Raw genomic sequence first — 25,000 nt, 5'->3', positions numbered from 1 at the left:
TCCCGCTAATTTTCCATGATTATGCCATTCCAGGTGTGAAAACCAAAGTCCAATGAATATTAATTACTCTCATAAAAAGCTCCAACTAGCTCATAAACATCAAAACTGGCCCGGGCTGAAATGTGATAAGAAACTTAGCTCTTGATTTAGTGAAAAATTTTTACTGCGACCCGGTAACAAACAACAAGCACTAGCACTAAACCCGGCAACGTTGGGTCATAGTTCTAGTTATCAATTTAAACACTTAGCAACATTAACTAAATACTCCAATGAATACAGATAGAAATGTAAATTTGTGAATTTTGGTAGTGAAGGTTTGTGTTTTGAACCTGTTGTCCATAATTATCAATTTTTCACACTGATTATATATGTTTATATCTGTGATTATATATGTTTACCTGTGTGTAATACATATATATATATATATATATGTATATATATATATACATATTTCATTAAAATATGTATGATTGTGTGCTTGTCTATTTAAGTGCAATATGTACATGTAAGTTTGTCTGTGTTTTGACAGGCTTGTCAATATTTCCATTTATAACATAGCAGTTTGTACCCGAGCAATATCTATCATTTTTAGCATGTTGCAGAGACTGACAGCAACTCTTTCTCAACTCCAAATAGCATCTTCCCCTCCCACAAACCTCTTGCACTTTTTTTTTTATCTTCCTATATTTTTAATGATAATATCTGTATTGATTAACTTATAAGGATGTCTTGAATGATGTTTCATTTAGAAGAGGAAGGCAACAGCAAAAATATATAAAGAAAGAAAGTGGGGAAAAAAAGAGACATCTTCAATAAATGTGTAAAGAAATTGCAAAATTGATAAAATAACTCCATAACTGTTGGTCAAAATAAGGAATGATTTACTGACACGAAAATGTTTTAAAAAATCTTTAAGAGATTAAGGGCTGCAAGGAAGGAAATAATTGAAAGAAGTTGATAAAATGTAAGAAAGGAGAGAGAATAAAAATAATATAAATGAATTATTAAATAAAAAAAAAAAGACACTAAATATAAATTGTATTTATTTTTAGATATTTTTGTATTTCTGTTTTAATTTTTTTTTTTTTTTGCTTATTACTTATTTTAGTATTTTCAGCCATAGCCATGACTATTAACAAGTTGATATCAATGAAGATGAACCCCACCACCACTACTAACACTACCACCACCACCACCACCGCTGCCGCCACCACCGCTACTGCCACCACCACCACCACCACTATTTCTGCCATAATCAGGATTGAAAAATCACCTTATCATTATTGAAAAGTTACTGTCCTTATTCTCATAACTAAACAATCATCATTCAACAAATATCACCATAAATCATCGTCATGGTTGTCGTCGTCATCATCATCACCATCATCATAAAGAATGTATAGAATCTCATTTTATCATTTTCTACCTCACTATTATTATTATTATTATTATTATTATTATTATTATTATTATTATTATTATTATCATCACTATTATTATTATTATTATTATGATGATGACCATGATCATCATCACCATCCTCATTCTATAAGTGAAAAGAAAGACAAAAACAAATTATTAATCTATTTGATACTTTGGCCAAATAACAAAAAACAAAATTTTTTAATAAAAAAAAAAAGAACCCCAAAATTTCTAACGACAATATCTGCAGAAAGAAGGACTAAAATAAGCATAACAACAGCTACAACAACAACACCGATGCCAACGTATTTACTGCAGGCAAACAATGGAATTAGTTTTTCCTTGAATTTTTTTCTAGTTTTAGCAAAGTTATATAAATTATATAATTGAGTTGGCAATGAAAATCTCTATAACTGTTAAGCATTTCTTTTTTTTCCAAGAGACTCACCGAAATAATCACAAATCAGTTCAGTGATAGAAATCGGACCAAAAATGGCACAATATTCATGCTAGGCTGAAAAAGCTATCTTTATACATGAAATTAGGGTATTATTATTATTATTATTACTTTTTTTTTTCTTCTTTCAAATTTGCTTCCATTTCTTGCCGAGTGTCTTCCCGACTCCTAGGGCAAAGAAACTCATAGTATACATTGGTAGGCCATTAAACCAAACTCAGTAGTTCGTTCATTTTTTTTTTTTTTTTTCAAGTTAAATTAAAATACATGAGCAGAAACAGTTCTCACATCGACAATATTATTATTATTATTATTATTATTATTATTATTATTATTATTATTATTATTATTATATTATCATTGCTATTATTACTATCATCATTATCATTATTATTACTATTATTCATGCCAACTTAAAAGTGGATGTTATATTGGAACACAAAATACTGTGATTTGTGTTCTAAGACAAATCCACTTTTAAGTGAAGATAAATATTATCCTTTGGTATTAATAGTGTTTCTGTTGCAAATAATAATAATAATAATAATAATAATCATAATAATAACAACAATAATAATAATAATATGTCTTGGAATAAAAGATGGACTACAGCAAATATTTTGCTCAATACCACAGATTTGCTTGTCAGTTGTTTGACCATAACCAGCTGAGCATGTCCCTTAGTGGCTGACAATACATGCATCTCTGACCACAAGCAGAAGTAGTGGGGGTGCATCATAGCCATGTGTTGAAAGGAATTCTTTGGGGTTTGGATAATTCACCTCAGGAAACATGGGTGTTTTTTTTATCATCCTTAAACAAACCTTATTCAGGGACCTTTTGAGGTGGATGGGCTACTCAATCTGAAGAAAATTCTAACTGGGCACCTCCTACAAGGTCATGCATTGCTTATCTTGATATGAGATCACTATGTTACACACATATGGTTGTGATGCATGTACCTGTTATACTCTTATCAGACACGTAGCCATGATGGGTGTATTGGGCTTCATATATTTGTACTTCAGTGTCACTTCGATGGTATGCACTGCTCTGTAACTCAACAACAACAATAATAATAAAAGTTGTTGCTGTTAGAATCGTTAGCACACTGGGAAAAATGCTTAATATATGTTCTTACATTTTCTGTTTAAATGCTGTTGAGGTTGACTTTGACTTTCATCTTTTTGTGATCAATAAAATAAATAAATAGCATTTGAGTATTGGAGTTGATATAATTGATTGACTCCCCCACCTCAACATTATTGGCACAGGTAGTCTAGGAATTGAAACCATGATATTGTCATCATAACTGTAATATCCTAGCCACAACTGTAATATCCTAGCCACAAACCTTCATACAAGCACATACTCATATAGACATATAACAATTTTAGCATTGAAGACAGATTAGCAAAAACATATCAGAGAAAAACTTTTAACTTCACTTAAACATTTATTATTTGGTGTCAAACACACCGTCTAGTGATCCTGAATGCAAATGTCTAACCATCAGACCATGTGTCTTCACCCACACACATATGTATATATTTAGTAATAACAAGAAATTTTGGATGGAAATTCATAAATCCTTTAACGCATTGCTACATATGTTTCCACAAATAACATACTTTTACTCTGTTACTTGTTTCAGTCATTTGACTGGCCATGCTAGAGCACCGTCTTTAGTCGAGCAAATCGATCCCAGGACTTATTCTTTGAAAGCCTTGTACTTATTCTATCGGTCTCTTTTGCCGAACTGCTAAGTTACGGGGACGTAAACACACCAGCATTGGTTGTCAAGCAATGTTGTGGGGACAAACACACACACACACACACACCATACATACATATATATACATATATACGATGGGTTTCTTTCAGTTTCCACCTATCAAATCCACTGACAAGGCTTTGGTTGGCCCGAAGCTATAGTAGAAGACACTTGCTCAAGGTGCCATGCAGTGGGAATGAACCCGAAACCCGGTTGGTAAGCAAGCTACTTACCACACTGCCACTCCTGCACCATGTGGAAATGTACATAGTAATACATTAAAGGATTTATGAATTTCCATCCAAAAGTTCTCATTATTACTACATTCATTCTACACTATAGCAGCACCAGACTAATTACCATTCCATGAAATTTCTTTGAAAGAGAGGAATAATGAGTGGTAGACAGAATAAATAGCATAGGAGCTTTTTATGATTGCATTTACAAACGTTTCCCATAAACAAACTTAAAGGATATACATATATTTAAATACACACAAATAATACACACATCTCATATTAGGCGTATGGGATTGGTAGAATTATTTGAGAGTCAGACAAAATGCTTTGCAGTATTTAGGTACTGCTGTTTATATTTTGAGTTCAAACCTTGCTCAGGATGTCTTTATTTTATTTTATTTTTTTCTGTGGTTGATCAAAGAAAGTACTAGTGAAATAGTGGAATCAATATAATTGACAGTTCCGCTCTGCACTCGCTCGCAAATTCTAGAAATGTTGTCTTTGTAAGAAACCATTTGTATGTGTAAGCGAATTCTTTGAACAATCCTACCTTAATGATAAATTAATTAATCTGGAAAATTTGAATGTAAAACTAAAACCAAAATTAAAAACAAAATACAACCAATTATATGTATAAAAATAAATAAGCCAATAGACAAAGCAAGCAACCAGATGTAATAATTACGTTCTGATGACAAATACAGACAGACAAAAAGTGGAAAGTGGGGAAGAACGGAGTAGTAGTAGTAATAGTAGTAGTAGTAGTGAGAGAACAAAGAGATGATGGTATATGGTGGTGGTGGTGATAGTGGGAGGAGAGAATATTACAATGATTTAATTGATTATGAGCGAAATATATTAGGAATATAAGAAACGTATCTTCCTGGAACTAGTCTAGAATTACTCTGCAAAATTCTTCACTTGCACATTCTGCCTTCTTTTTCTAATAATTGTTATTATTTTTGATCAATATATGCTGATGTGGTTCAGAATATAATGTACGAATATTTCCATATTTTTGTCTATGCTTCATATGCTTCATGTGTTTCATATAAATTCCTGTTTGCAATGAATGTCTGTGTGTATGTATGTATGCATCTGAATATGTACATGCATACATACATGAACAAGTGTGCACAGACTTTATATATATATATAGATATATATACACATATACATACTTACAAACACATACATAAACATACATTTATATATATATATATATGTATGTATATATATATATACACATTTCGGTGTGTGCATATGTGTGTTTGTAGCTATGTGTGCATATATATGTATGTATGAATGTGTGTGTGTATGTATATATATATATATACACACACACATACATATTTATGTATGTATGTATGTAGGCTTTAGCAAAACCACTTCAGATACTTTCCCAGAGTTTCCTTGCAAGTAGTGAATTCCTTAAAAGCTAAAAGAATTCATCATATACCTTGTTAGAGCAGTGACTAAAAACTACAGGCCCATCTGTCCAACTTCACATATCAGTAAAATCAATGGAACTATTTGCCTGATGGAAACTGATAATGCTCCTAGAAGAAAATGACTTACTTAGCAATACCTAGTATGGTTTCCACATGGAATACAACTCTACTACTGGGTTTTGAAGCAGCTGCTTAGCCATTCAAATATTCATGGGGTATATCTTGACATTGCAAAGACCTTGGGCATGAGGGTGTCATAGCATGATATGAAAAAAGCTGTGAAATGTGAATATAGCTGGTAAGCAAGGGCACTGGCTACATAACTTCTTAGAAGATAGAAGTGAGGCAGTTTCAGCCAATATTGCCCTCTCTAGGGAAATACAAATTCTGAGTTAAGTCCTCCAAGGAAGGGTCCTGGACCCATTACTGCTGCTTTTAGTAGCTCCCTTACATATGCACATGGTCACTCAAACAGCGACTGTCACTAGTTACACTGATGATACAAAATTATATCACAGGTGATAAAGAAACCTGATGTAACAAGCTTCAAGTGGAACCTAAATGTAATACACAAGTAGGATGCACAAAGCAACATGCAGTTTAATGCTGCAAACTTTTCAGCACTGCACAATCAGCTTACAAATGCACCACAACCTGCATATACAAGACCCCAAAACATACATTCATATCATATATGTTATGTGAGTGTGTATATATATTTGTATGTATGTATGTGCATATATGTATGTATATACATATATATATATAACTGTGTGTTTATATGTATATCTGTGTATGATTGTCTTTCCATGTCTTGTATATGTGTGTCATGAAGACAGATATTCTGAAAGTCATCCACTTATCTACATTACATGTGTCCAGGTTTTTTCCTTCCCCTGCTTTTTCTCTTTCGCTATGAACAATCCTCACTAATTGAACAACTTAAGTTATTAACTATCATATTTACTATGCTCTATAATAAAGTATGAGCACAGCATTTATCGTTGCCTATATTAAATAGAAACTGATAATTTAGAACACTGCATGTCTGTGCAAGACAGTGTATATATATATATATATATATATATGGTTATATGTAGGCGAGTGTCTGTACACACATATTTATACATATAAATTCATACATATATATATATTATATATATATATATATATATATATATATATATATATGGTTATATGTAGGCGAGTGTCTACACACATATTTATACATATAAATTCATATATATATATATTATATATATATATATGTAGGCAAGTGTCTGTACACACATATTTATACATATAAATGTGTATGTATATATATATATAATATATATATATATATGAATGCATATATATAGACACACACATATACATACATGTAAATGTAAATATATATATATATAAATATGTATAGACACTCACACACACACACATATATATATATATGTATATATATATATATTATATATATATATATATATATACACTGACACAAACACATGCATATACACATATATGTTTACATGTACACATATATATAGTCTTACAAAATGAAAGCTAAGCTAAATAATTATGTTATATGAGAGTTTATTTCAGATGTATATTTAGAAAATATGTCAAGATTAATTTTAAAATTTGTAGAAATTTGCTTATTCCTCAAACTATTAAGCGCAATATATCTTCATGACAATAGACTTTGTATTCCCCTCAGCTGGCATGAAATTGCATAACCAACTGTCAGATCCCATCACTAGTTTCTGACAATTTCAGTCTTTATTTTAACATAGCATATCCAGGCATGGCAGTGTGGTTAAGAAGCTCTCTTGGCAATCATGTGTCTTTAGGTTTAGCTCCACAGTGTAGCACCTTAGGCAATTATCTTCTTCTGTTGCCCTTGGGTTGACCAAAGCTTACATATGCACGTATATATATATATTACATACATATAAGAGGGATGACCACTAAGTGGACATCCATTATGCTAGAAGTCGACCTCCTATGGTCTTACCACTAAGAAAGAAATGTTTTTGTGTATTTTGTATCTTTTCATTTGTCTTGCTCGCTTACATTCTGGTGTTTGCTAAATTTTCTTGAGAACATTCCTTTCTTAGTGGTAAGACCATAGGGGATCGACTTCTAGCATAATGGATGTCCACTTTGCAGTCATCCCTTTTATATGTATGTAATGTAATTTTTCTGGATCTTCAAATTTTTCTATATGCTACACCACTGGTTTTAAATTGATATATTTATCAAATTAATATTCAACTTTTCGTCCTTATTATTTTAAATTTAAATATATATATATATATAATTAAATAGATATATGAGGGAGTACCCAAAAGAAATTGGAAACGTTCTCTGTGGGACAAGCCCATTGTAGGTCAGGCTTAATGTGATCCTGAAGCGTCAGTCTGCTGATTGGTGGTGGATAGGGAGGTTGTGTTGCCACATGGTACATCTTTGTTTTTCAGTGCTTCTCCTGTTCATTGATTTTTGCAATGGCTGAAATGAAGGAACAGTATGCTTCCATGAAATTCTGTTTTCTGCTGGAGAAAATGGCTGCTGAAATAGTTGTCATGCTTCTAACAGCTTACAAGGATGCTGCCATGAGCAAAACACAAGTTTACAAGTGGTTTTCATGCTTTAAGAATGGTTACTTGTTGCTTGAAGAGCAACCTCGTTCAGGGCGATTGTTGAGCACCTGAACAAAAGCAGAAATCACTAAAATTCATGAACTGATCTTGAAGGGCCAACACTATATGTGTGTGTGTGTGTGGGTGGGTGTGAGAGAGAGAGAGAGTGTCTTTCTGTTTGTGTTTGCCCACCATCACCCAGTGTTGGTTTATTTACCTCCCCATGAATTAGCAATTCACTAAAAGTGACCGAAAGAACAAGTATCAAGACTGTAAAATAAATACTGAGATCAATCTGTTCGACTAAAACACTACGAGGTGGTACCCCAGCATGGCCACAGTCCAATGACTGAAGCAAACAAAAGATAAAACATAGTTACTTGTCATCAGTTTTGAACATAACACATCTATCATTTCTCTCTCTCACAATTTCCTTCGGTGGGGGCCTTCAACTGAAGATCCATTTATTCAGGCAATCAACCTTATTCAATTCTGCAACTCATGAAAGTGACAGATCGTTAAGCTAAATGAATAAATTATCATATCTCTTTCTCTCTTTCTTTATCACTGTATCTCTTTCACTTCATCTCCCATCATTTCACTTCCCTTTATTAGTTTCCGTATAAAGAGATTTACTGCTATGTTTTATGTGAGATATTTCAATATGGTCACAATAAAAGACACCTTCTGATTATTGTCCTATTGTCATTATTAGTTATATATTCATTAGTATTTCTTATTGTCTGCAAACCATCCACTCTCTCTCTCTCTTTCTCTCTCTCTCTCTCTCTCTCTCACACACACACACACACACACATATATACACAGCTGTATCTCCTGTAAGCCATTTCCATTTTTCCCCTTCCATATCATGTTCTCTATCTCTCTGAGGTTTACTGGTAAGTCTTAACTGTTGTACTCTTCTTGACAATCACATATGTTCAGTAAGTAGTATGGGGACCCCATCTTCCTGTCTTTACATCATGCCATAACAATCACATCCAACCACCCTTATCCTACCTATCCCACTCACTGGTATTCTACAAGGCAGCAAGCTGGCATAAATGTTAGCACGCCGGACGAAATGCTTAGCAGTATTTCGTCTGCTGCTATGTTCTGAGTTCATATTCCGCCGAGGTCGACTTTGTCTTTCATCCTTTCGGGGTCGATTAAGTAAGTACCTGTTACGCACTGGGGTTGATATAATCAACTTAATCCGTTTGTCTGTCCTTGTTTGTCCTCTCTGTGTTTAGCCACTTGTGGGTAGTAAAGAAATAGGTATTCCAGTGAAGATAGGACTCTACATCAATAAAGAGAACAGTCATAGTGAATAAATTTCAATACAGGGTAGATGTGGACTCTGCAAGGCACAATCAGAACAACCTACTTAAGAGAGCAACAACTCTTAATAAAAACTACCACAATGGCTGTGTGGTCCTCCTTTATCATCATTGCCCAGGTTTTCAGCTGTTCGCCCGTGTGTTGTGCCAGTTGGGAAGTGGAGGTGGGAGGAGGACATTGCGAATCAGCTCACCCTCTGGATGCTGGGCCGCATGACTGAACCACCTTAAGTGCTGTTGCAGAAGCACCAAAGGGAGAGGCCGGAGATTCAGGCGACGACAAGACCGGCTGTAGGAACCCGATCAATGCGTCGCCAGCGAATAAAGCGGTGGAGACAGTCATTGTCGAACACCTCCAGCCTTCGCTGATCGACTACCCTCATAGGCCATGTTTCACAACCATAGAGGAGGATACCTGGTAGATTCGCCCTTTGGTCATCAGTTTTCTTCCTTTCATATGTATCATGCAACCCACCCAGCACAAGAAGATCCTCTTATCCTTTCAGGTAAGAAAACTACAGGTTAGCAGGGACAATGGAATACAATAGAAGAAGATGTATGCTGTGGAAAAATGACATGGGAGCCTCTGCTAGTCTCTTTTTAGATAATAATAAACACAGGTATTAAACCTTCTGAGTTGGGAACAACATTGGGTTGGCATCTTGTTGGCAGAAAAATGGACAGATAAAGTAATTGAGATAATTAGAGGATGTGACAGAATAACTGAGTGAAGATGAAGCATGGACAAAACAGCAGCAACATTGAACTATGCGTATGCTGTACAATCAGGAAGGACAGGTGAGAATAAGTGATTATTTGTATGAGACAATTTTGCAGACTACCTCTGTAATAAGTGAGAGATATAATGATTCCTTTAAAATGCATTGAATTGCCTTCATAGACGGATGAATATCTGTGAATGGATGGATGGATGTATTGATAGACAAACAGGTAAAATGACAGATTGATAGATGGTTAGGCAAATATGTAGATAGGTAAATTGATAGATAGATATAGATAGATAGATAGATAGATAGATAGATGCAAGCATAGCAGAAACACACACACACACATATACCCATGTATATAATCTCTCATGCATACATATATTCTCCCACATACATACATACATTATATATATATATATATAATATATATATCCACACAGACTAACACACATACACACACACACACACACACACACACACACAAACAGACAGACATACATACAGACAGACTGACAGATAGTTAGCTAGATAGATAGAGTGATAGGTAAGTAGGTACGTAGGTAGGCAGGTAGGTAGGTAGGCAGCCAGCCAGCCAGACAGACAGACAGATAGATAGATAGAAAGATAGATAGGTTAACTGAGGAGTAGGAAATAATGAAACCTTTTGTATTATATTCTTTGGCATCAAGTGCAATAGACATCATCTTATTTTCATTTCTTTGTAAGAATGGTTATTCTTCAACAATACATTAATAATGATTTCTCACGTTGACAATACTGTCAGAACCATAGAATAATACAGAAAAGATATCAAACAGTATTTGAGAAAGTGTAAATCTATCAAACACACAAACACATGCATATATATATATATATATGAATATATGAATATAGGCACACACATTACATACTAGACCCAATGAGGGGAGTCTCTGTGTCATCAGTTGCTATGCTAGAAATAGAAGTCAAATTATTTATGCTCAGAACTCCAGACAGTGAAGTACAGTGGTGTTGTTGCTAATAGCCATAGACTGACCCATATGTGATATTTATTTAGAATTCAAGCTGAACTAATAAGAAATGAGAATTGCTCTAGTGTTGAGAAAATTCCTGTATTTTGTTGATTGCGCTTTACATTCTGAGGTCAAATCACACTGCAGCTAACTTGGATTTTCAGCCTTCTGGGGATAGAGACAGGTAGCAAAATAATTTATGGGTCAAGTAGATGTGCTAATTTCTACAATGCATGCTAGATATACATAGTGTGTATGTATGTGTGTATGTTTGCATATGTGCACATGTCTGTCAGATATATACATTTACTATTTATAACCAGATCAAGAAGATTATAAATTGTTCACCAAGAAGATTATAAATTATCCTGTTAGCAAAAATGTTTTTAGAAATCTCTATATATATAAAGCTGAAGTTGTCTGTGTATGGCAGGCTTGGTAGCCTTCAACTAACACTAACTCCTCCGAGACCCTGCAGCACAAGTTGACCAAAATTGAGAGTATGATAGAAGAAGGCTTGCTCTTCCTTCCGTAGAAGAAAAAATTCAAATTTGACTATGTTAACACCAAAAATTATTTACATCAAAAAGGTGCTTTTTTTTTTCTATGAAAATCCCTATTTCTTATGATTTTTTGACTGCTGTGTCGCCATTTTTCAGTGAATTTCAACCAGAAAAATGTACACTTAAAGAGAATAACAAGCTACATAATGCAAAATTTTTACTTTTCAAAATTCCAATTCTAAAGGGTCAAAACAAACCCGAGCAATGCTGGGTGATACTGCTTGTAAGGTTATAAATGTGTTGCATGCCCTAGTGGCCAGTAAGGGAGATAATCATTCCTAGATAAATCTTCATAAAATTAGAAGTCTGAATATCAAACCATAAAGCAAGAAAGAAGCATAGGATACAAAAATTTTCAATCACTTTTTCCTCTCTCATTATAAAGCTCTTAGATTTCTAACTGACATCATATAACTGTACTTGTGGTTTTATATAAAATTTGTGGTTCTGGGTGTGATACCATTGCATACAGCTTTTTGAAAATCATCGTTTATTGAAGCCGCAATTTAAACAATTCCTTGAATTTTGAAGACAGAAATTGTATGAAAGCTTATATATGCGTGTGTGTGTGTGTGTGTGAGTGTGTGTGTATAAATATATGTGTGTGTTATAAATACACATATACCAATTTTGTCTGTGCTTGGTTTAAATATTATTCATGAAAGTGTTCAAATAGTTATTAAAACAGATAAAAATGAAATATGACATAAGTCTATGTGAAATCAATAAAAGGATAGATCAAACTTAAAATACACCACAAAAAGTAAATATGGAATAAAATATTAGCAAATATTATTGGCGCCTAAATACATACATACATACATACATACATTCATCCATCCATACATGCATGCTCACATACATACACACACACATATGTATATATATACATACATAATTATGTATATATATATATATGTGTGTGTGTATGGATATGTGTGTATACATATATATATATATATATATATGCATACATGCACACATTTATTGATTAATGAATGATAAAAGAAGAAGAGTCATATAATGACTTTCATTAGCTTACATCAGTTTCTGCTATAAGAAGCATTACACTCAGAGCTAAGTGCTTGTGTGACATCCTATAGCTTCTGAGTAATATAAGTGGAGTATACGTTTATTGCTGAAAGCATTTAAATATATTTCATCACCATTGTTTTTATGCCCACTTGTTTTATGCTGCCACTGGATAGACAAGACGTTTTAAGACCATAGCCTATGGTAAGATGCTTCAAGAAGGTGTACATACATCAAACTGAATCACTGAACATTTGGTTTGTACAAGACATAAACAATGTCACCACTCCTCAGGTATTACCAATGCATGGACGGAATGGACGGAAATGCTTGAAGGCACAGAAACATGTCCACACACCTATGCTTCTACATACATTATTATTAGGTGGACATAGAGCCAATTCTGATTCTATGATACACATTTAGTGATTTGAATTAAAGCCTGCCACCAAAATTTCATTTTAATTCATGACATCAAATACCAGATTAATAATGACAAAACAATTTTTCTAAATTCTTTCTTGTTTGCAAAATTAATTGAAACCTTGGCTGTGTAGTATAACAGAAATATGTTAATAAAAGGATTAATCAAATGATTAAGTTATCCACAATTCTAAAAATGAAAAATAAACAAAAACTCATTATCTTTAGAATGCAGAGTATAAATATTCATAACACAGAACCATTATCTTGTATATTATAACTCATTTTGCTACATAAAAAGAGCTTAATAATATTAGGGAGTATAACTCCAAACTTACAGGGAAAAATTCAATTTAGTATTAAATCAAATTTCACAATATAAATATATAATATTTATAAATTAGAGAAAACATATATTATATATATTATTATATATAATAAATATAATATTTGACCTGAGGAGTGACTATACTATTATATAATGTTTATTCATTTTTTCTACTTTTTGTGATCTAGATATATGTTTTATAATATATTTTATTTTTTCTATATGATATGGTTTATGTCTATCATTGTTTGAATTACATAATAGTGGTTTTTTTCTAATTTATATATATATATATATATATATATACACACACAGAAACATTGACACACAACATACATATGTGTGTATGTGTTTTTATGTTCAGTTATAATAAAAACAATTTTACACTCCACTCAAAACCATACAACCAAAGAAGATTTTTAACTCAACAAAGACTATGCAAAGTTACTGTCAATGATATTCTTGTAGAAGAATGCAGTAGCAGCACCATTTAGCATGTTTTCCATGCTAGCATAGGTAAAACAGTTTGACTAGGAACTGGTAAGTTGGAGAGTTGTACAAGGCTCTATTCTGTCTTGGTTTGAGTTCTTCAGCTTGATGCTCCTCCTCATGACAACCCTTTTACAGTGTGTACTGGGTGCCTTTTCTATGTCACTAGTACTTGCAATGACTAGAATTTCACACACATATGCATACGTGTATATATGTATATTTGTGTGAGTGTATCTGTGTCCAGGCCACATTCTGTCTCTTCATGTCAAAAATAACAGAGACATTCAATGAATAACTAAGGAATAGTGACAAGTATCCAAACGTGGTTGATGCCAGTGCCGCCTGACTGGCTCCCGTGCCAGTGGCATGAAAAAAGCACCCATTACACTCTTGGAGTGGTTGGTGTTAAGAAGGACATCCAGCTGTAGAAACCTTGCCAGATCAGACTAGAGCCTGGTGCAGCAGCCTACTGGCTTGCCAAACTTCAGTCAAACCACCCAACCCATGTCAGCATAGAAAACGGACGTTAAATGATGATGATAAATAAATAAATCTGGGGACTAATACAAAACTCCTTGAAAGTGGTGCCTGAGCATGAGGAATCCACAATGATTCAATCTCTAAAAGAGCAAAAGAGTATGAGCAACAACATTATGCTTCATTCATCTTGATCTCCTATCTTCATTCCTGCATGTATTGTGAAGCTACATGGCTTAACCCTTTCGTTACTGTATTTATTTTGAGATGCTCTCTGTTTCTTCCAATTACTTTAAATATAACAAAGAATTTAGTAAAATAACTTAGTTATCATGAAGCTAGTGTTAGGAACATATATTGTGACCAAGGTTTGGCAGAAGATTTGAATTCAAAACTTACGAAAACAAGACATTTATACTAAAGAGCCAGAGCCTGTTTCAGCCGGATTGGCAACGAAAGGGTTAATGCTTAGGATATTCAGCTCATGATCACATGACCATTAGTCTGATTTCCAGTGATGTGTTGTGTCCTTGAGCAAGACACTTCATTTTACTCTATTACTCCAGTCCACTCAGTTGACAAAACTGATGTGTACCTGTAATTCAAAAGGGGCCCAGCCTTGTCATATTCTGTGTCACACTGAATCTCCTTGAGAACTGCTAACCCTTTCATTACTGTATGTATTTTGAGATGCTCTGTGTTTCTTTCAATTATTTTAAATATAACAAAGAATGTAGTAAAATAACTCAGTTATCATTAAGCTAGTGTTAGGCATATAAATTGCGACTAAGGTTTGGTGGTATATTTTAATGCAAAACTTATGAAAACAAGACATTTGTACTACAGAGCCAGAGCCGGTTTTGGCCAGGCTGGTAACGAAAGGGTTAAGGGTGCCTGTGGAATGCTCAGCCACTCGTATGTTAATTTCATGAGCAGGCTGTGCCATTGATCAAAGCAACTGGAACACTCATCATTGTAACTGATACAGAGCCAGGCATGTATATATCGTTAGCAGACTAGCGTTGAATTAGGAGCCATTTTGTAACAATGCTTTTATCTTCTAGGCCATTGAACTGGTATTAGATAAAAACCTTATTCTCTTTAGTGTGAAATTAAATGCTCCTAATTGAAATCCTGTTGAGGGACTATGGGTACATCAGGGATTAAGGGAAAGAAAGTGTTTCATCTCTAATTAATAGTTTGAGATTAATTAGAGTGAAAAAATTATATTATCTTATTAGCAACAACTCATTTCAGGCATATAGATATTGTTGTTTTTAATGACTATATGATGATGATGATGATGATGATAATGGCAGTGATGGTGATGATGCTGATGGCAATAATAATGGTGATGATGAAGGTGATGATAATGGTGGTAACAACTATGAAGACGTTGTTTATGACTATCACCTCCTTTTCCTTCACCAGCTCCTCTTCCTCCTCCTCTTCCCCTTCTTCCTCCCCTCCACCCTCCTCCCCTTCTTCCTCCCATCCACCCTCCTCCCCTTCTTCCTCCCCTCCACCTCTCCCCTTCTTCTTCCCCTCCACCCTCCTCCCATTCTTACTCCTCCCCTCCTATTCCTTCTTCTTCTGTTGCTCCTCCTCCTATTCTTCCCTTTCCCCCTCCTATTCATTCTCCATTCCTCTTCGTCTTCAAACTCTTCTTCCTCCACCTCTTCATCTTCCTCCACCTCCTCCCCTTCTTCTCTTCCTCCTCCTCATCACATTTAAATCCTTCTCCTCCACCCCCTATTACTCCTCCACCCCTTTTCATCATCATCATCATCATAAGCAACAGCAATAACAACCCCACCCCCCACAATGCTGCTGATAATGATGGAATGAATAAACATGATAAAACGAGGCTCTTTAGCCTCTAAACTAATCAATGTCTCCTCAATATTTTATTAATTCTTATGATATCTATTGCATTAAGACTATCATGTCAGACTTTGGAGGATCGACTAGTCTTGACCTTGTGTGTGTGCGAGCATTTGTGTGTATGAGTGTGCGCACATGTCTATGTGGTGTGTGTGTGCGTATGCATGTGCATGTAATATCCACCACCACCACCACCACCACCACCGTCAACACCATCACTTTTTCTCTTACTTTCAGCAAAGCATAATTATTTCAGAAACAAGAAGTTTTGTTAATTTCTATCTACTTACTCATAAATGACAGTTATAAAGATTTTCACATTAGTTTAGATACTTCATTTAGCATGAGATCATAACTTCATATCATTATTATTATTATTATCATCAGTATTAGTATTGTTACTATAAAAGTTATTTCTAACTTTTTTTTTCTACATTTTATTTATAACTTCTTTTTACATAACATTCATGTGCAATGTATCTAATTCTAGACAGGTTTATAGTTTTATTTTGTCCTTTTTTTTCAAATTTATTTATTAAATATCTATCTACAAGTCTCCTGGTGAATTGATATTTTCATACTGTTAGCAGTAAAATTTCCAACTGATAGAAGAACAAAGTATAAAATTTCCAGGCCAGACCAAAATTCAATAAATCTCAAAAGTTGCATTTAAATATGTGTGTGTATGTGTATGAATGTGTGTGTGTGTTGTGTGTGTGTGTATATATATACATATACATATATATATATATATATATATATACATATATATACATATATATATACATATACATATATACATATATACATATATACATATATACATATATATATACATACATATATGGGGTTGCATTTTTGATTCTCAGTGAACCATTTTAAAAGGGTTTCATTGAATCAAGATATATAAATATAAATAACTAAATAAAAAAAAAGAGTTACAAAAATAAAATTCTATTAGACTTTATATTTGTAATGTAAATATTTCTTTCCTTTTACCAATGAAAAATTACTATTGATGTTTATAGATATATATTTTCTTTAACCAGATCTTTCACTAATTTGATAAAAAGTTTTAGAGCATTTATAGTGATTACTTACTATTTTTTAGGCATATATTTATAATACATATGTATATTTGCACACACTCCAATATGTATGTGCATGTGTGTATGCATATACATTCAGACATATATGCATATATGTGTGTATATATATATATATGTATATATATGTATGCATATTCACACATGATAACATACATACACACGAATATGTATGATTTTTCTTATTGTGTATGCAATATAAAAATTTCATATGGAACATATTACAGTCTTTATCTTCTGTCATATTTTAGGCTGGAAGCCAAGGTCTTGACAGATGGACACTTTGGTGCTTGTAGACAAGGTGACAAACTAAAGAAATAACATTTTATATTTTTTTCATTATGCATGTAATCTCTTTAAGAAGTTGATGTTTCTTACACCTACCATATATATATATATATGTTAATGATGTGTGAGTATACATACATATATATATTTATATATATATATATATATATATTATATATATATATATATATGTATGTATGTATGTGTGTATGTGTGTGGTGTATATATCTATTATAGAATTATGATACTTCTCATTTATTTATATATGTACGACTATTACCATTTTAAAGAAATATTTCTTTGAATTCTTTCAATAAAACTGGCTGCTTTTTGACAATGAAACCAAGCAGAATTATAGAATTTAGATGACAAAGGAAGAATAAAATTACAATCTTGAATTACAGAAAAGTCTTACATATTTTCACTGTTCACCTTACAGCTTGAATTTTTAGAATTTTATTTCAGTGTCTAGAGACCTCCAGCATTTTTTCTCTACCCCCAATGAAAGACTGCATCTGAAACATTGGATATTCTACTCCGCAAGGCAAGTTCATTGCACTCCTTTCATTTTTCCCTATATGTGTGTGTGTGTTTGTGCTTGTGTGTGTGTGTCTTTGTGTTTGTCACCTCACTGATAACAAGTGTTAGTTTGTTTACATTCAAGTAACTTGGCAGTTCAGCAAAAGAGACCCAAAGAATAAGTAACAAACTTAAGAAATAAGTTTGACGAAATACTTCAAGACAGAACCTCAGAATGGCTACAATCCAATGACTGAAACAAGTAAATGATAAAAGAAACAGCTATGTAACAGCTATATGTCCAGTGGAAGTTTTGGTGGGAATGTTCTATTATTATTCTTTATGATCTGATTGTATGGATATATTCAACATCAAATATAGTCTTCCTATTTGTCCCAGATAAATCTTTACTATTGATGGTATTGTATATTGCTTTAACAACATCAATATGTTGCATAAGAAGGTAATATTTTGACATTTTTGGATAGCTGCTGATTACATGTGTAATGTTCTCCACATACACAAGCATGCAGGAAGTAAATAGACACCTTTAAATTTTCAAAATTTCTCATCTAAGTGTCGTAATATGTTTCCAGTGGTGTAGAATTTCAAAAAAAAATGGGTACTATTGATGTGCAGCAAGAAGAAAACTTCTCCATCAACCAATTAATATCAAAAAAGAGATTTTGAAAATTAAAGGTGTCTATTTACTTCCTGCATGTCTGTGTATATGTGATATAATCACATATCTTTCTCTGAGGCTTGACATGCATGTACATGTCAGCTTTGCTCTTGGAGAGTAAAAGCAAAATGTTTGAAGTGTCATGTGACATAACTGCCATGACTTCAAGGGAGATTACTTATGTAGATACTGATTTCACATTTTGGCACAAAGTGGTACCTACTTTATTGACCCCCCAAAAGGATGAAAGGCAAATTCAACCTCGGCAAAATTTGAATGCAGAACATGAAGACAGACGAAATGCTGCTAAACATTTTATCCAGCATGATTCTGATTCTGATTCTACCAGTTTCTGTAGTTATTTGGCATCATTCTCTATATTTATGAACATCTATACATGCATTCACATACATAGGCACACACAGATTTATATACCAAAGAATGGATTTACATCAGTTTATTTGGCTATTCTTTGTTTTTTCTAGACATAGCATAGCAAGGTAAATTTTTCTATAGCTAGATATGTTTTCCCTGGAAGACTGGAAATGAACAACCTCACTTGTATGAAAATGATGATTATTTATAACCAGTTATGAGATGTCTAGACAAGGCTACACACAAACTTGTACCCATACACATAAATACATATATAGGCGCAGGAGTGGCTGTGTGGTAAGTAGCTTGCTAACCAACCACATGGTTCTGGGTTCAGTCCCACTGCGTGGCATCTTGGCAAGTGTCTTCTGCTATAGCCCCGGGCCGACCAATGCCTTGTGAGTGGATTTGGTAGACGGAAACTGAAAGAAGCCTGTCGTATATATGTAAATATATATGTGTGTGTATATGTTTGTGTGTCTGCGTTTGTCCCCCTAGCATTGCTTGACAACCGATGCTTGTGCGTTTACGCCCCCGTCACTTAGCGGTTCGGCAAAAGATACCGATAAAATAAGTACTGGGCTTACAAAGAATAAGTCCCGGGGTCGATTTGCTCGACTAAAGGCGGTGCTCCAGCATGGCCGCAGTCAAATGACTGAAACAAGTAAAAGAAAGAAAAGAATAAAAGAATATATGGGGTGAGATGAGAATTTATGGAAAGGTACCCCATAGAAAGTCAAGAAAATGTTAAAGACGGAGAAGAGAATATGTTAAAATTTCAAAAAGAATTTTTAACATCTTCTTTTCTCCATCTTTAATAGTCAGTTGAGTTTTTATGGGATACCATTCCATAAATTCTCATTACACACCATATATATGTAATAATTTCATGTTCGCAAAAATCTTATGCCAGTAAGCTACCAATGAAATATGAAGAATCTTTGTTAGAAATTGCCCCTTTTGGAACTCCCCAAAGTAAAAGATGAAATAGAACTCAACCTTTTCACACATGTCTTTCTAAATGCATATATATATATATATATAGAGAGAGAGAGAGAGAGAGAGAGTTTACAAAAAAAAGAGAAAACAAAAGACGAAGATGCGTGTGTAAGCAACAAGCAGATGTACGAGTTTAATGCTCAGGAAGTGAGCATCTTTTACATTTCAAGCCAATGCTCTTTGACAGAAATGAACACAGAAATAAATGGGAAGAGAAAATGAAAAAGGGTTTAGTGGCTAGCAAGCAATCTATCATATATATATATATGGTGGTGGGAGGGTGTATACACACACATATGTACATCAGCACAGCACATTTGAGCTGATATTAATAAGTGTGTCTCTCTTTCTCCAAGACATTAACATGGGATTGGAAGGAAATTTGGGTGCATTTTCTAGCTTATTTACTGACTGAATAGATGCTTGCAATAATAATATTGATGCTGATGGTGGTGATGATAATGAGAAATAATGAAAATGATGATGAGACTGTTGATAGTGAATTAGTTTAACTATATCAGCAGACATCAATCTATATTTTAATTAATAATGCTAAAATTGTAAAGTTATATAATGATTTGTACCCAATGTTTTTCAACACTTCATCTATAGTCTGTTGGTTTCATTAGCCAAAAATGATTTGCATCACCTGCACTTGGCTGTGTGGTTAAGAAGGCTGCTTTGCAACCTAGAGGATTTGGGGGTTCAACCCTGCTGTGTGACATCCTTGTACCTGTGTCTTCTGCTATAACACTTTGGTCAAACAAAGTCTTGTGAATGAATCTAGAGGACCATTGTGTGAGTGTGTGTGCACGAGAGAGAGAGAGAGAGAGGAAGATGGAGGGAGAGAGAGATGGGGAAGAGAAGGAAATAGATAGGTGGATAGATAGGAGCCGGCAGAAATGTTAGCACGCCGGGTGAAATGCTTAGCAGTATTTCGTCTGCCGTTACGTTGTGAGTTCAAATTCCGCTGAGGTCGACTTTGCCTTTCATCCTTTCGGGGTCGATAAATTAAGTACCAGTTACGCACTGGGGTCGATTTAATCGACTTAATACCTATGTCTGTCCTTGTTTGTCCCCTCTGTGTTTAGCACCTTGTGGGTAGTAAAGAAATAGGATAGATAGAAATACAGACAGAGATAGATAGATAGATAGATAGATAGATAGATAGATAGATAGATAGACAATCAGATAGACAGATAGATAGATAGACAAACAGATGGATAGAGAAAGAGAGAAAAGAGAGGAGAGTAGGAGAGAGAGAGTGTGAGTGTTTCTGTCTTGACATCTCACCAGGGCTGTCTTAGTAGCATTATGAGACCCTGAGCAACCCAATGCACTTGATTCTGTAGTATACATAGACCAGAATGTATTATCATGTATCTTTGTGATTGATGATGTGATTGTATACCTCTAGAATGACATTTTAGGGTAGGTGTGAGAGACTGTATCTGGTCAGTTTGAACCTATAACAGGTAGAATACTCAGGCCCTATATGACTGGTTGAAGCGCTGAAAGATTCAATGACGGTAATGATAATGATGTTTGTAGGATGTATTATCTGAAGGAAATTTGGCTGCCATTTGTAGCATGGACGATTGGCCACACGTAGTCTCAACCATTGGTCCTTGGAAATATCCTGTTGAAAGCTATTTTGTATAATTATGTATGCATCGAAACGAAGAACAAGTGTCAGATTTTCAGTTTCTTTATAACTCGTAGACAGATTCAGATGTGATTGTCCATTTCTTTTTTAAAAAAAAAGACCTCCTCCTGCCCCCCCCCCAAAAAAAAACAATTGTTAACAACAATACAATCAATAACAAAGCACAAACTACACCAACAATAACGTTAACAACAATAAAAGCAAACAACTTAAACTCTAACAAGTGAACCTCTTTCAGAGAAAGAAAGAGAGGTGGGTGGGAGGGAAGGAGGGAGAGAGAGACGATTCCAACAAAGCTGGTGTCATTAATAGAAGGAAATCATTGGTTATTACTGGAAGATAATATCGGAATAAATATTGCGAGAGAATGAATTTTAGTGGGAAGCAGAATTCTTTTGTCTGTCAAGTAATTAGTCTTATTAGATAATTGGAGTTTGGGTGTAATGTAATTATTTCAAACTCATTAACAATATATGTGTGTGTGTGTGTCTGTATATACATTCAGATGTACACACCTCACCCATATATGTATAACAATATGTATATGAAAATGATATATAATATAACAATATATTATATATATGTATAAAATACATATACATATAATATATTTACACAGACATATACATATATACACATATATATATAATTTATTTACATACACACACATATATATACATATATATATAATTTATTTACACACACATATATATAAACATATATATACATGTATATATATACACACACACACACATATAAACATATATATACATATATATATATACACACACACATGCACATATAAACATATATATACATATATATATACACACACACATATAAATATACATATATATATATACACACACACACACACACATATATATATATATATATATCCTGGTGCTAAGCAACAGTAGCATTTGCCCCAAAATGGGACTACTACACTATGTTGGCAAAAATTGTTACTTTATATATATATATATGTGTGTGTGTACATTTATATGTATATATATACATATATGTATATTTATATGTATATATATATACAGATATGTATATTTATATGTATATATATACATATATACATACATGTATACATATATATATGTATGACTATACATATACACATGTTTACATGCATATATATATATACATACACATAGGCACACACACACACATATATATATATGAATAGTGACAGAAAGATGAAAGAGTAATAAACATTCATATACACAATAAGAGCAGAAAAATCTAATTATTCTTAGCCCAAAAGCTCAGAATATATAATTTACATAAAGTGAAAACTGAAAATGAGCCAGATCAATAATATATTTATGTAAAACAGAAACTAGATGAGGATAAACCTGTTACTGATTATCATAATATTACAGTTATATTATAAAGGTCATGAAGCCATGGTTATTGCCTAGAAATGTTTGGGCATCAGAGGAAAATATCTTGTGGTATTTGGTTACTTTCTTCTTGCTATGATCTTGAATTCTTATTTCTTTAATGCCCACAAGGGGCTAAACATAGAGGGGACAAACAAAGACAGACAAAGGGATTAAGTCGATTACATTGACCCCAGTGCGTAACTGATACTTAATTTATTGACCCTGAAAGGATGAAAGGCAAAGTCGACCTCGGCGGAATTTGAACTCAGAACGCAGCGGCAGACTGCTAAGCATTTCGTCCACCGTGCTAACTATTCTGCCAGCTCGCTGCCTTTTATATGACCTTGAATTCTGCCAAGGCTAACTTTGTTTCTTGATATTTAAGAGCTGTGTTTCCCAATTAGGAATCTGTTACCTGGAACCTAAGTGTACCACTAAATAGCCATTGGCTTCAAGATGATGTAGGAACTATAAAATTTAAAAACAACATAGCACCAATGACTTTCAGAAACAGCTTTTATTTTTAGCTCAGTATTACTGAAGCATGGAATAAACAATTCGCATCAATTGTTAGTTGTTGGGACTCTACATCATTCAAAACTTCCAAGCTTCCTGAAATTGGCCAACAGTACACTTGATGCCCCACCATCCCTGTTTTCTTTTTTCTTCTGTTTTTGTTTTTTCTTCTGTCCAGTGCATATTTTATGTACTGTTCATGCAGTTTTGCTTACTCTTCCTGATGAGTTGTAGTATGCCTGAGTACAATATACAATAGGTTAATTATATATAAATATAAATCGATTAATTCTTTACAATTGTATTTTTCAGCTACTTTTTGTGTTTATTTCAACATTTTAATTTTATGATAAACATGCTGAAGGTAGTTAACTGCAGAATCATTGCCATTCTGGACAAAATGCTTAGTGGTATTACAACTGCTGCTGAGGCTGGCTTTGCTTTCTTCCATCCTCTCAGAGTCTATAAAATAAGTACCAATTGAGCATTGTACCAAAATTAGAAAGAATCATAAACAGACTGAGTGTTTGAAATGCTGGCATCAGAAGGTAGTGAAGGTGACACTATCAGAAAACCGACCTCTTAATGAGGAAATACAGGGGAATTTGATCTAAGGAAAATTTTAATTAAGATGATATTATTTAAATCTTCTTTGTGACAAACGATAGTAAAGTCAGTTGTATGAATTGATTAATTATCATCATCATCGTTGTTGTCATTTAACCTTTTGGACATTCTAGGCACATCATGTCAATGTATGAGTTTTCTCCCCTCACATTATAGCATAATATATCTAAAGCTACAGAGGAGAAAACTCATACGGCAACATGATGTGCCTAAGTGTGCTAAAGGTTAACATTCACTCTTCTGTGCTTACATCTATCAAAGCAGAATTTTTACAGCCAGATGCTCTTCTTGATGCCAGCCCACACCTCTTTCTATGCAAAGTAATATTTCCTCATGCTCAGGCATGTTTTTCATGGAAGTCTGTTTGTAATAAACACCAGATATTCTCTACAGCTGAATGTCCTTCCTGTCCTTGTGTTTCTGAACAAAGTAATATTTTTCCATGCCTTGATATGTTTCCATAAAAGATTGCAAATGAATTGCATTGCTCCTGGAAGTGATACTTGCTGACAACTATTTACTATATCAATAGAACTATCCACAAACACTCCCATTCCTGACAT

The sequence above is a fragment of the Octopus sinensis genome, linkage group LG9, assembly GCF_006345805.1.
Source record: "Octopus sinensis linkage group LG9, ASM634580v1, whole genome shotgun sequence".
NCBI lineage: Eukaryota > Metazoa > Mollusca > Cephalopoda > Octopoda > Octopodidae > Octopus > Octopus sinensis.
The sequence above is the reverse complement of the archived record's forward strand: the minus strand, read 5'-3'. Positions refer to the sequence as shown.